The following is a 14,523-nucleotide window of genomic DNA, read 5'->3' on the forward strand; positions in this document are numbered from 1 at the left end:
CTTTTAAATTTATTAAGACTTATTTTATGATCCAAAACATGTATTCTGTTGTTACTGGGTAGAGTAATATAGATATAGATATGGATATAGATATAGATATATAATATCAGATTGGTAGTGTTGTTCAAGTCTTTTACATCTTTATTAATTTTTCTGTCTACTTGTTTTATCAATTACTAAGAGAAAAGAATTGAAACTTCTAACCATAATTGTAAATTTATCTTTTCCTCTTTTTGGTTCTATCAGTTTTGCTTTATGTGTTTTGAAACTCTGATGCTGGGTGCATACACATGGATTGTATATCCTCTTGATGAATTGACCCCTTTATTACTATGAAATGATCTTCTTTTTCCCTGATAATATTCCTTGTTCTGAAATCTACCCAATAAAGCGATAGTCACTATAGCTTTCTTATGGTTATTATTTGCATGGTATATCTTTTCCATCCTTTTACTTCTAACCTATATATGTCTTTATTTTTAAAGTGTGTTTCTTACAGAATGCATTTAATTGGGTCTTGCTTTTTAATCCAATATGAAAAATTCTGCCTTTTTTTTTTTAAAGATTTTATTTATTTATTAGAGAGCGAGCGAGAGAGAAACAGCGTGAGAGGGGAGAGGGTCAGAGGGAGAAGCAGGCTCCCCGCTGAGCCAGGAGCCTGATGTGGGACTCGATCCTAGGACCCTGGGATCATGACCTGAGCCGAAGGCAGTCGCTTAACCAACTGAGCCACCCAGGTGCCCCGAAAAATTCTGCCTTTTAATTGAGATGTTTACAATTAACATTTATTATAATTATCGATATGGTTGGATATAAATAGCCCATCTTTCTATTTGTTTTCTATTTGTCCTGTTTTTTGTTCCTTTTTTTCTCTTTTTTACCCAATTTTGGATTATTCAAGTTACTTATTTATTATTCAAGTTACTTATCTTCTTATTGGCTTATTGCCTTTATATTTTTGTTCTATCCTTTTTTTAAAAGATTTTATTTATTTGAGAGAGAGAGAGAGCACAAGCAGGGGGAGCAGCAGGCAGAGGCAGAGGGAGAAGCAGGCTCCCCGCTGAGCAAGGAGCCCGATGTGGGACTCGATTCTAGGACCCCGGGATCATGACCTGAGCAGAAGGCAGATGCTTAGCTGACTGAGCCACCTTGACATACCTTTGCTGTATTTCTTATCTTTGGTCCTCTGTAATGTGTCTTTTTTTCCTCTGGCTACTTTTAAGATTCTCTTTTTAAAACTTAAGCAATTTGATCACGATATTTTTTGGAATCATTTTCTTTCTATTTATTCTGTGTAGATTTGCACTCCTTGGATCTATGGGTTTATAGGTTTTATCAAATTTGAAAAATTTTTAGCCCTTATTTCTTCAAAGGTTTTTTCTTGTCCCTTCCTCCCCAGATCTCCTTTCCTTTTGGAACTCCAAATTCATGAATGTTAGATTGCTTGATATTGTCCCACTGTTCACTGATTCTCTGCTTATTTTAATTCTGTCTTTTGTTTCTCTGTGCTTCATTTTGGATAATTTCTAAGGCTGTGTCTTCAAGTTCACTGATCTTTTCTTCTGAAGTTCCCAATCTATTTTTAATCTAATTCAGCATATTTTTAATTTCAGGTATTATATTTTAGTCTCTAGATGTTTCACATCTTTTTAAAAAATTTTTCTTTCTCTTGTCCTCATTTTCCTCTACTTCTTGAACATGTGGAATGTATTTGTAAAGGTATTTTAATATCCTTGTCTGCTAGTTCTTTCATCCCTGTTATTTCTGGGTATGTCTTTATTTATCTTGTTTTCTCTTACTTAACAAGTTTCTTTACATGCCTGGGAATTTTTTATTGAATAGTGAACATTGTTTATTTTATATTCTTGGTTGCTGTATTTTGCTGTGGAATGTACTTAAATTACCTGGAATCAGTTTGATCCTCTCAGGGACTGCTTTTATGCTTTGTTATGGGGGTCTATAGCAGCCTTTATTCTAGGTCTTATTTAGTTCCTACTACTATGGCAGTATTCTTTGAGGATTCTAATTCCTTGTGTATTACAAGGTTGTTCTACTCCAACTGATTTGAATACAAACTATTTTCAGTCCTATGTGAACTCTGGGAATTGTTCTGCTTGCTCCTTTATAATAGTCTTGTGTAGTTTTCTCTCACACATGTATAAATCTGTGCTCAGCCCAAGACTCCAGGGAGGCTTGTCTATCGATGAAACTTTGGAGTATGTGCTGTCCCTCCCTTCTTCTCTCTGTGTAGCACCATTCTCTCTGGCTCTGTGTGCCACAAATTCTAGGCACTTGGCCCCCCAGAGCTCTAATCTCAGTCTCCTCAACTCAGTGAGCTCTGTTTGGGCTCACCATCTTTATACCACATCCTGGAAACTGCCTTCAGGCAATAAGCTAATACAATCATAGGGCTCACTTTTTTCTCTTTTTTTTTTTTTTTTTTTTTTGGAGATCATAGGCCTGTATTGTCTATCAACCAATGTCTGAAAAACATTGCTTTATATATTTTGCCTATTGTTCAGTTGTTTAAGGCAGCAAGGTAAATGTGATCCCTGTTTCTCCAAATTTTTTTAAGAGAGAGAGAGAGCATGTGAGTTGGGGGAGGAGGGGGAGAGGGAGAGAGAATCTTAAGCAGACTCCATGCCCAGTGCAGAGCCCCATGTGGGGCTTGATCTCACAACCCTGAGATCATGACTTGAGCCAAATTCAAGAGTCAGACACTTAACCAACTGAGCTACCCAGGCACCCCTCTTTAGTTTTTAAGTGAAAGTCTCTAACATCTTTTCTAGGGACCTTACATGTTGTTAGTAGGTTCCTTCTTTAAAGAAGCTTGGGTCACTTCAGACATGGCTTTTGAAGAGTTAAAAATTATATCTGTATTTAAAGTAATAGTCAGGGCTCCTGGATTGCTCAGATTGTTGAGCATCTGCCTTATGCATGGGGTCATGATCTCCAGGCCCTAGGATTGAGCCAGTGGGCTCCCGACTCAGCAGGGAGTCTGCTTCTCCCTCACCCCCTGCCTCTCCCCCTGCTTGTGCTCTCTCTCTCTCTCTCTGTCTCAAATAAATAAATAAAGTCTTTTTTAAAAAATAAAGTAATTGCCATACATCTAGATAAATCAAAATAGGGTTTAAGAGATTTAAAGACTAATTCATTGTTATTAGGATGGCAGGGGGTCAAAAAGGACTTTCCAAAATAGGGCTAAAGCTATCCAGATGGTGATTTACTGAGGTTCCAAGGTTGTACAGGGTTGTATCCAGTTATAAGTCTTGGCTATAAGCTTTTTAACTGCTCTACTATCTATTTAAATTCCTTCTTTGTTAATGTTTAGTTTATGCCTCATCCTGATATTCAAACAAGAATGAAGCACTCCGAACCACTGAGATAAAGATCAAAACTGTAGTGAGAGGATCGAAGAAAATGCTAACAGTTGGGGCACCTGGGTGGCTCAGTCGTTAAGCATCTGCCTTCAGCTCAGGTCATGATCCCAGGGTCCTGGGATCAAGCCCCGCATCGGGCTCCCTGCTCAGCTGGAGGCCTGCTTCTCCCTCTCCCACTCGCCCTGCTTGTGTTCCCTCTCTCACTGTGTCTCTCTCTGTCAAATAAATAAATAAAATCTTTAAAGATAATAATAATAAATAAAAAAAAGAAAAAGAAAATGCCAGCAGTGTTTAAACTGTGGAACCCGCCACCAACTACTGACTATCTGACCCTAGAATTGATATTTTTGTTCATGTCCTTGATGGCTGCACTGAAAATAAGTGAGGCCAATTACAACAATCTATCCTTGGACTAGGTTATGGAGGCCAATAAATCAACCTCAACTATTAACCTTGTGTGTGTGTGTGTGTGTGTGAGAGAGAGAGAGAGAGAGAGAGAAAATATATGTGCAAGTATGCATGTGCACATATTTAGCATCTTATATGTGCCAGGCATCCCATTTAGTCTTTGTAATAACCCTATGAATTTGGCTTTTAGGTATTACATATTAGGTGTTCAATGAAAAAGCTGAGATCCAGGGCTCCTGGGTGGCTCAGTTGTTAACCATCTGCCTTCGGCTCAGGTCATGATCCCAGGGTCCTGGGGTCGAGTCCCACATCGGGATCCCTGTTTGGCGGGAAGCCTGCTTCTCCCTCTCCCACTCCCCCTGCTTGTGTTCCTGCTCTCACTATTTCTGTCTCTGTCAAATAAATAAAATCTTTAAAAAAAAAAAAAAGAAAAAGCTGATATCCAGAGATACCAAATGACTTGTTCAAGTTCATGATGCCATACTGCATTACCCTCAGTAGTACCATAATTCAGTTGTCAGTAGACCATAAACACAACCTGGGCCATTCATCTTGCAGTTATGTACTCTGGACCACAAGAGGTATTGTAAGACAGGGTTGGATAGGAGCGCCTGGGTGGCTCAGTCGTTAAGTGTCTGCCTTCAGCTCAGGTCATGATGCCGGGGTCCTGGGATCGAGCCCCGCATCGGGCTCCCTGCTCAGCAGGAAGCCTGCTTCTCCCTCTCCCACTCCCCCTGCTTGTGTTCCCTCTCTTGCTGTGTCTCTCACTGTCAAATAAATAAATAAAATCTTAAAAAAAAAAAAAAAGACAGGGTTGGATAGATAATCACAGTGTCTTTCATTAGCAAAAACAATTCCGAGTTCATAATTTACATACAGTGGATCAAAACAATAATTAGGCAGTGCGGACAGTACATTATTATCTATACAGGCCCATTTAACTGAAAAAGACTGATACACCCCCAATACCATACTGCCTGTTGCTCAAAGACAGACATTTTAGTTTGAAATCATAGTTCTATTATTAGCAAAGTCTAACAGTGCAACTTTGTCTTTTAAACTTATGATCTTCGGGGCGCCTGGGTGGCTCAGTCAGTTGAGCGACTGCCTTCGGCTCAGGTCATGGTCCCAGGGTCCTGGGATCGAGCCCCACATCAGGCTCCCTGCTCTGCGGGGAGCCTGCTTCTCCCTCTCGCACTCCCCCTGCTTGTGTTCCCTCTCTCGCTGTGTCTCTCTCTGTCAAATAAATAAATAAAATCTTTAAAATAAATAAATAAATAAAAATTAAAAAATAAAAAATAAACTTATGATCTTCATAAAGAACCTTCACATTTGAGATTGCTACCATGGAATGGTTTTTCTGTGGTTGCTTTCCAGCTGTACCATTGCAGTATAACGTTCTACATTAAAGTCATAATTTTATCTACTTTGCTAGCAGTGTCCTTGATTTAGCTCATCACAATGATTTAGCTCATCACAATGAAGCTACCTCAGTTCCTGCTATAATTTTTTTCTGCCTATGTCCTGTCTAGTGTTGGTAGACTGGCTGTATTTCAAGACTGTGGTATTCAATAGTAGGCTCAATAAATTCTTGTTAATTTAGCAATGCTAGTTATCCTATTATTCATGTTATTTCCAGTAAAACCTGGATTACAACTACTTAAAAATCCATACATAGAGTCCCTGATGATAACCCCAAGTTTCTTCCATAAAGACATAAATGCCACTAGCCTTTACTTTGGTGTGTGGTTACTTGGATATTAGAGCCTTACTTTTGAAGTCTACAACTGTTTTTAAAATTCTGTTTTTGAATTTGTCAATGAATATGCTATCCTTCATATACAAGGGTGACAGTTCTAATGCATCATCAGTACTCTTTCAAGTTTCACCCTCTACAATTAGAGATAAGTTGTACTGAACTAGAGCATTTGCCATTTATTTGGGCAGGGTCTAGGTAGGGTATATATATCTGGGTTGTATTAGTGAGGTTTTATCCAGTGTGAAATGTGCTTACCTGTTAAAGATTAAATGTGTAACTTTATTAGGCAATCAGCCATCATGCTTTTTACATATACAGTGAAGATTCAGGATTCATATCTTGTTTTTTTCTTCCTCTTCACCAAAATTTAAGGTGAAGCTAGTGGTAATTCAGTAGAAGAACAAAAATGATGTTAGTGTTTGTGTGTATGTATATAGTAACACCTTGATTAGTAAGTGGTCTTATAATAGTTAAGAGGAAGTATCTTTCTGTTATTGTATCTTGTGATTTTGATAAATTCACTTTAGTTCTAATGGCTTTTTGGTAGATTCCTTAGGATTTTCTGTAAACACAATTATGTCGCCTACAAATAAAGACAGGTTTACTTCTTCCTTTCTAATCCTTATGTGTCTTTCCCCCTGCCTTATCTAGAACCTCCAGTATAATATTGAATTGTCATTCCCAATTTTGGAGGGGAAGCATTTGGTCTTTCATTAAATACTTATTATGTTAGCTGTAGGTTTTTGTTTCATGTCCTTTTTCATGCTGAGGAAGGTTTTTTCCTATTCCTCGTTTGCTGAGAGTTGGCTATGATTAAGTATTGAATTTTGTCAAGTGTTTTTTCCTCATCTATAGGGATGATCAAGTAATCTTCTTTATTCTGTTAATATGGTGATTTGCAATAACTGATTTTCAAATGTTTTTATCTTAATATAACAAGGAAATAGAGATATTCCAATATATATTCTGTGTATTTGTTGGATTTCTGGCAAAATCTTAAGGTAGTTTAAAATCTCTAGGCTTATTGCCTAGTTGTCTCTCACATTTAAAGCTATGTGTTAAAGGCATAATAATAATTAACAATAAAACACCTTTTGGGAGAGAACCGTGACTATATAAAATCTTCCTGATTTGTGATTTAAAGATATTTTAGTGAAATCTGAACCAGTGCAAGAATATAGTATTTACACTGGCTGACCATTTACTTCTCCCATAATTCACAGAAAAATAATCTTGATTCTTTTGAGATCTTCCTAATGAATATACTAGGTAATGAAACTAGTAGGTAATACATAATTGTTGAGAAGTAGTTAACTGGATATTTAGAAGTTATTTTGGAGGGGTACCTGGGTGGCTCCGTCGGTTAAACATCTGCCTTCAGCTCAGGTCGTGATCCCGGGGTCCTGGGGTTGAGTCCCGCTTAGGACTTCCTTCTCAATGGGGAGTCTGCTTCTCCCTTTCCCCCTGCCCTTCCACTCCTGCTCTCTCTCTCTCACTCACATTTGCTCACTCTCTTTCCCTCAAATAAATAAGTAAAATCTTCTTTTTAAGAAAAGTTATTTTGGAGTAATAGTCATAATAAGCAGAATTTCCAGATAAAGAAAGGCTTGGTTCTTCATCTGGTGATAAAGAAAAGGAAGACCCCCATAGTTGGTGCCTTGATTTATCATGCTTGCTATTCAACCATGACCATAATATAACATTCATTCTCTTTACAGGAAGGCATTTTTATTGTTTGTTACTAGGTATTACTGGGCCTGTTTTATTATAGTGACTGCTATTTTTGTAAAGAAGGCATTTAAATATAGTAAGAATGATTCATCCTCCCCATTGCCACTTCCAGTTCTACAGATGGAAACAGCACTGAAGGGGACATCAGCTGATTTAGTCTCCCATTGAGGTTCTATTTGCAGAGCCCATGATTGCTAAAGGCTTAGTCTGCCCATTACCTCAACAGACCTTTTGTACAAATAAAATTGAATCAAGCAGATGAGTGAATAAGTGTGTCTGGAACGCAGCCCTGCAATCTCACTGCCCTTCTCCTGTGCATAGCTGCATTTCCCAGTCCTCTCTGCATACATACCACTTTTGGGGTCAAACTTGATTAGGTGCTCTCATCATCTCTTTTAAAAGATTGGCCTCTTCAGCTTCGAGAAGCAGCATGACCTGTTCCATTCAGCTACTGTTCCCAGCCCATTCTTTAGCTTCTTCTCTTACGTTCCCAGGGAGTGAGGCTCTGGGTTTGTCCTGCACATGCTTCTTGAGCAAATCATTCCCAGAGATGGTCTGCTCTCTAAGGGAAAGCAGTGAGCCATCGGGGAAAGAGATGACGGGTTGCACCAACGAGAGGGGAAGAGTAAGGCATATTAAAAATGACATCAGTGCAGTAATCCCACAGGGTCTTGAATTGAGCTGGTATGTTTTTCCTGGAAATTCCAGTTCATTACAGGCATTCATTTTTTTCTATAAAGGATTGGGGGCAGGTTTGATTCTCTCCATACCACAGAGACAATTAAGCAGCAGAGGCAATTAGGCCTTATTGACCAGCACTACACAGAACTACTAAATATACAATAGGCCTTCCAGGGAAAATACATGAAGTTGTTATAATAATGACTTTCCCTTTGGGTATTCTCTCAAAATATTTTTATTTAGTTTGCATGTGAGAGATAATATAATGCCATAAGGATAGTTTAAAATGGAGATTACTTGGTAGAAAACAATCACATTGTAAGTATACGGCATTCTTTTCTTTTAAGATGTATTTATTTATTTTAGAGAGAGAGTGAGTGAGCGAGCACAGGGAGGGGCAGAGGGAGAGGGAAAGAGAAACTTTAGCAGACGCCGCACTGACGCAGGGCTAGATCTCAAGACCCCAAGAGCATGACCTGAGCCGAAACCAAGAGCTGGTCCCTCATCGGACTCTGCCACCCAGGGGCCCCAGTATACCACATTCAGTTTCCAATTTATGTGGGTAAATTTCTGGCTATTAGCAATCAGTTCAGTTCAAGAAATACATACTACGAGTCACCTACTCACTGCTGATGGGTGAATGTTACTCTATTCTGGGTGGCCAAAAAGCTGAGAAAACCTGTATATACATCAAGCATGGAAAGTGGATGGAATTAGGAGAATATAGACTTCTCTGTTAATCAGTGATAGATGGATTAGACCTAGAAATGGCTGGTCTGAGGTGGCCAATTATATTTATCTATAGGGAAAGGAACTCTAGTTTATTTTATAATCAATTTTTTCTTATTATAAAAGTAATATGAAAAAAGTAATATGTTTTCATTACAGAATACCAGCAGGGGAAAAAAAATAAGCAAAGCTAATGAAAAACTACTGTTCTCCTACCACCCCAAAGTAATGCTGTTAACATTTTTAGATCCTTCTAGTTTTTATGAGTACATATATATTTTTTACCAAAAAAAGATCTTGCCATATATGTTCTTTCATAAATTACTTTTATCATCTTATTGTGCACATTTTTGTATCATTAAATATTCTATTATATGAAGGTACAATTACTAATCCCCTTCCGATGGGATTTTAAGTTTTTTATTTTCCCTCTTATAATGATCATCCAGGTAGCTAAATCTTTGTGAACACCCATGAATATATTTAAGACAATTTCATAAACATGGATTAATGGATCAAAGTTGTATAAAATACAATGGCTCTCGATGCATTTTTTTTTAATTTCCCCCAATTTATACATCTGTCAACCATGATTATATGAGGAAAGTCTGACTTCTAAGTTGGACATAACTGAACAGTATCAAACTCTATATTTGTATTTATCTACTTGTATATACTTTTACTCTGATTAAGTCCTCAAAGTTGATGTAAAGTAGTTTTCATTCAAAAACAATACAGTAATTTTCATTGCTTTCAGTATTCAGCTAATGCCCTGAGGGAAGAGATGAATTCCTAAAAATCTAGTTCTTGGGTGCCTTCAAGTCCAGGATGGTAATACAGATAACAAGAAGACTGGAATTTTATCATTTTTGTCCTAGGTCCTAGAGAAACGGGGATACTCATTAAAAACAAGAAGGATTTCAGGGCACCTGAGTGGCTCAGTCAGTTAAGCGCCCAACTCTTGATTTTGGCTCAGGTCATGATCTCAGGGTCATGAGATTGAGCCCTGCATTGGGCTCCGTGCTTGGCATGGAGCCTGCTTAAGATTTTCTCTCTCTCCCTCTCCCTCTGCCCCTCACCCCCTCCCCATTCCCTCTCTCTAAAACAACAACAGCAACAACAACAACCAAGAAGGATCCCTATATCTTAGGAGTGCCTGGCTGGCTCAATCAATGGAGCATGTGACTCTTGATCTTGGGGTTGTAAGTTTGAGCCCCACACTGGGTGTAGAGATTACTTAAAAATAAAAATCTCAAAAACAAAAACAAAAAAAGGATCTCTAATCTTTAAGTGCTCATTGTCTAGTCAGGAGAGAGAGAACACATATGTCTATGTGAAGCAAACATCATGCAAATAATAAATTCACTTAATTCAAACTGTTCGTTTTGGTTAATGTTTTAAATATGTTATCCCTTTTGCTTATGAACAATCTGACAGAATGTGACCAACTTGATTCTCCCCCTCCCCTGTTTAAAAGTCATCTGTTGGCTTCCTATCATGCTTAATCTAGGAACTTTCATTGCTGATAATGTTAGCCTTGAAAATCAAGACCATTGAGGAAAACTAGAAAAGTTGAGAGAACTATTCCTTTTATATTACTTAAATGTACCAAAGAGCTAACAAAATAGTAAGATAATACTGTGCTGTTATCTATGGTAAAGCAAGAACCTAGAAGGCAAGGTGACCACTCAAAGCCGCTCTTTCTCTGAAGGCATTCCAGTCTGGAAGAAATGCTTGTGAAATAAAACTGAGTTTTTGGTAGCCTTATAGGGCAAGGGAGAGAGGAATCAAACCTAACATTTAACCTAGGTAAGAAATCTAATAAGCCCTCTCCTTCTTTAAGCTGGAACCCTAAAGAGTTACACATTCAGAGTGAGAGTAACCGGGAAGTAAACCCGCCCTACTACTTAAAACTACTTAAAAATCCATACATAGAGTCCCTGATGATAACCCCAAGTTTCTTCCATAAAGACATAAATGCCACTAGCCTTTACTTTGGTGTGTGGTTACTTGGATATTAGAGCCTTACTTTTGAAGTCTACAACTGTTTTTAAAATTCTGTTTTTGAATTTGTCAATGAATATGCTATCCTTCATATACAAGGGTGACAGTTCTAATGCATCATCAGTACTCTTTCAAGTTTCACCCTCTACAATTAGAGATAAGTTGTACTGAACTAGAGCATTTGCCATTTATTTGGGCAGGGTCTAGGTAGGGTATATATATCTGGGTTGTATTAGTGAGGTTTTATCCAGTGTGAAATGTGCTTACCTGTTAAAGATTAAATGTGTAACTTTATTAGGCAATCAGCCATCATGCTTTTTACATATACAGTGAAGATTCAGGATTCATATCTTGTTTTTTTCTTCCTCTTCACCAAAATTTAAGGTGAAGCTAGTGGTAATTCAGTAGAAGAACAAAAATGATGTTAGTGTTTGTGTGTATGTATATAGTAACACCTTGATTAGTAAGTGGTCTTATAATAGTTAAGAGGAAGTATCTTTCTGTTATTGTATCTTGTGATTTTGATAAATTCACTTTAGTTCTAATGGCTTTTTGGTAGATTCCTTAGGATTTTCTGTAAACACAATTATGTCGCCTACAAATAAAGACAGGTTTACTTCTTCCTTTCTAATCCTTATGTGTCTTTCCCCCTGCCTTATCTAGAACCTCCAGTATAATATTGAATTGTCATTCCCAATTTTGGAGGGGAAGCATTTGGTCTTTCATTAAATACTTATTATGTTAGCTGTAGGTTTTTGTTTCATGTCCTTTTTCATGCTGAGGAAGGTTTTTTCCTATTCCTCGTTTGCTGAGAGTTGGCTATGATTAAGTATTGAATTTTGTCAAGTGTTTTTTCCTCATCTATAGGGATGATCAAGTAATCTTCTTTATTCTGTTAATATGGTGATTTGCAATAACTGATTTTCAAATGTTTTTATCTTAATATAACAAGGAAATAGAGATATTCCAATATATATTCTGTGTATTTGTTGGATTTCTGGCAAAATCTTAAGGTAGTTTAAAATCTCTAGGCTTATTGCCTAGTTGTCTCTCACATTTAAAGCTATGTGTTAAAGGCATAATAATAATTAACAATAAAACACCTTTTGGGAGAGAACCGTGACTATATAAAATCTTCCTGATTTGTGATTTAAAGATATTTTAGTGAAATCTGAACCAGTGCAAGAATATAGTATTTACACTGGCTGACCATTTACTTCTCCCATAATTCACAGAAAAATAATCTTGATTCTTTTGAGATCTTCCTAATGAATATACTAGGTAATGAAACTAGTAGGTAATACATAATTGTTGAGAAGTAGTTAACTGGATATTTAGAAGTTATTTTGGAGGGGTACCTGGGTGGCTCCGTCGGTTAAACATCTGCCTTCAGCTCAGGTCGTGATCCCGGGGTCCTGGGGTTGAGTCCCGCTTAGGACTTCCTTCTCAATGGGGAGTCTGCTTCTCCCTTTCCCCCTGCCCTTCCACTCCTGCTCTCTCTCTCTCACTCACATTTGCTCACTCTCTTTCCCTCAAATAAATAAGTAAAATCTTCTTTTTAAGAAAAGTTATTTTGGAGTAATAGTCATAATAAGCAGAATTTCCAGATAAAGAAAGGCTTGGTTCTTCATCTGGTGATAAAGAAAAGGAAGACCCCCATAGTTGGTGCCTTGATTTATCATGCTTGCTATTCAACCATGACCATAATATAACATTCATTCTCTTTACAGGAAGGCATTTTTATTGTTTGTTACTAGGTATTACTGGGCCTGTTTTATTATAGTGACTGCTATTTTTGTAAAGAAGGCATTTAAATATAGTAAGAATGATTCATCCTCCCCATTGCCACTTCCAGTTCTACAGATGGAAACAGCACTGAAGGGGACATCAGCTGATTTAGTCTCCCATTGAGGTTCTATTTGCAGAGCCCATGATTGCTAAAGGCTTAGTCTGCCCATTACCTCAACAGACCTTTTGTACAAATAAAATTGAATCAAGCAGATGAGTGAATAAGTGTGTCTGGAACGCAGCCCTGCAATCTCACTGCCCTTCTCCTGTGCATAGCTGCATTTCCCAGTCCTCTCTGCATACATACCACTTTTGGGGTCAAACTTGATTAGGTGCTCTCATCATCTCTTTTAAAAGATTGGCCTCTTCAGCTTCGAGAAGCAGCATGACCTGTTCCATTCAGCTACTGTTCCCAGCCCATTCTTTAGCTTCTTCTCTTACGTTCCCAGGGAGTGAGGCTCTGGGTTTGTCCTGCACATGCTTCTTGAGCAAATCATTCCCAGAGATGGTCTGCTCTCTAAGGGAAAGCAGTGAGCCATCGGGGAAAGAGATGACGGGTTGCACCAACGAGAGGGGAAGAGTAAGGCATATTAAAAATGACATCAGTGCAGTAATCCCACAGGGTCTTGAATTGAGCTGGTATGTTTTTCCTGGAAATTCCAGTTCATTACAGGCATTCATTTTTTTCTATAAAGGATTGGGGGCAGGTTTGATTCTCTCCATACCACAGAGACAATTAAGCAGCAGAGGCAATTAGGCCTTATTGACCAGCACTACACAGAACTACTAAATATACAATAGGCCTTCCAGGGAAAATACATGAAGTTGTTATAATAATGACTTTCCCTTTGGGTATTCTCTCAAAATATTTTTATTTAGTTTGCATGTGAGAGATAATATAATGCCATAAGGATAGTTTAAAATGGAGATTACTTGGTAGAAAACAATCACATTGTAAGTATACGGCATTCTTTTCTTTTAAGATGTATTTATTTATTTTAGAGAGAGAGTGAGTGAGCGAGCACAGGGAGGGGCAGAGGGAGAGGGAAAGAGAAACTTTAGCAGACGCCGCACTGACGCAGGGCTAGATCTCAAGACCCCAAGAGCATGACCTGAGCCGAAACCAAGAGCTGGTCCCTCATCGGACTCTGCCACCCAGGGGCCCCAGTATACCACATTCAGTTTCCAATTTATGTGGGTAAATTTCTGGCTATTAGCAATCAGTTCAGTTCAAGAAATACATACTACGAGTCACCTACTCACTGCTGATGGGTGAATGTTACTCTATTCTGGGTGGCCAAAAAGCTGAGAAAACCTGTATATACATCAAGCATGGAAAGTGGATGGAATTAGGAGAATATAGACTTCTCTGTTAATCAGTGATAGATGGATTAGACCTAGAAATGGCTGGTCTGAGGTGGCCAATTATATTTATCTATAGGGAAAGGAACTCTAGTTTATTTTATAATCAATTTTTTCTTATTATAAAAGTAATATGAAAAAAGTAATATGTTTTCATTACAGAATACCAGCAGGGGAAAAAAAATAAGCAAAGCTAATGAAAAACTACTGTTCTCCTACCACCCCAAAGTAATGCTGTTAACATTTTTAGATCCTTCTAGTTTTTATGAGTACATATATATTTTTTACCAAAAAAAGATCTTGCCATATATGTTCTTTCATAAATTACTTTTATCATCTTATTGTGCACATTTTTGTATCATTAAATATTCTATTATATGAAGGTACAATTACTAATCCCCTTCCGATGGGATTTTAAGTTTTTTATTTTCCCTCTTATAATGATCATCCAGGTAGCTAAATCTTTGTGAACACCCATGAATATATTTAAGACAATTTCATAAACATGGATTAATGGATCAAAGTTGTATAAAATACAATGGCTCTCGATGCATTTTTTTTTAATTTCCCCCAATTTATACATCTGTCAACCATGATTATATGAGGAAAGTCTGACTTCTAAGTTGGACATAACTGAACAGTATCAAACTCTATATTTGTATTTATCTACTTGTATATACT

General features: G+C 37.6%; 1 protein-coding gene and 1 long non-coding RNA gene across 5 annotated transcripts in view; one reads left to right on the top strand and one right to left on the bottom strand.

Moving 5' to 3' along the window:
- The window catches only part of LOC123859820 (uncharacterized), a 30,578-nt gene extending 23,361 nt beyond the window's left edge, over positions 1–7,217 (bottom strand). For both annotated transcript variants that reach the window (XR_010411024.1, XR_010411023.1), the window contains exon 1: positions 6,894–7,217. This is a non-coding gene — a long non-coding RNA (uncharacterized LOC123859820). The remainder of the gene's footprint in view (positions 1–6,893) is intronic.
- Positions 1–14,523, top strand: part of PHC2 (polyhomeotic homolog 2) — a 115,210-nt gene that overhangs the window by 12,588 nt on the left and 88,099 nt on the right. The window lies entirely within an intron of this gene.

The sequence above is a fragment of the Mirounga angustirostris genome, unplaced genomic scaffold (genome assembly GCF_029215605.1).
Source record: "Mirounga angustirostris isolate CCGP_5_RB_7025 unplaced genomic scaffold, mMirAng1.0.hap1 SCAF_4, whole genome shotgun sequence".
NCBI classification, from domain to species: domain Eukaryota; kingdom Metazoa; phylum Chordata; class Mammalia; order Carnivora; family Phocidae; genus Mirounga; species Mirounga angustirostris.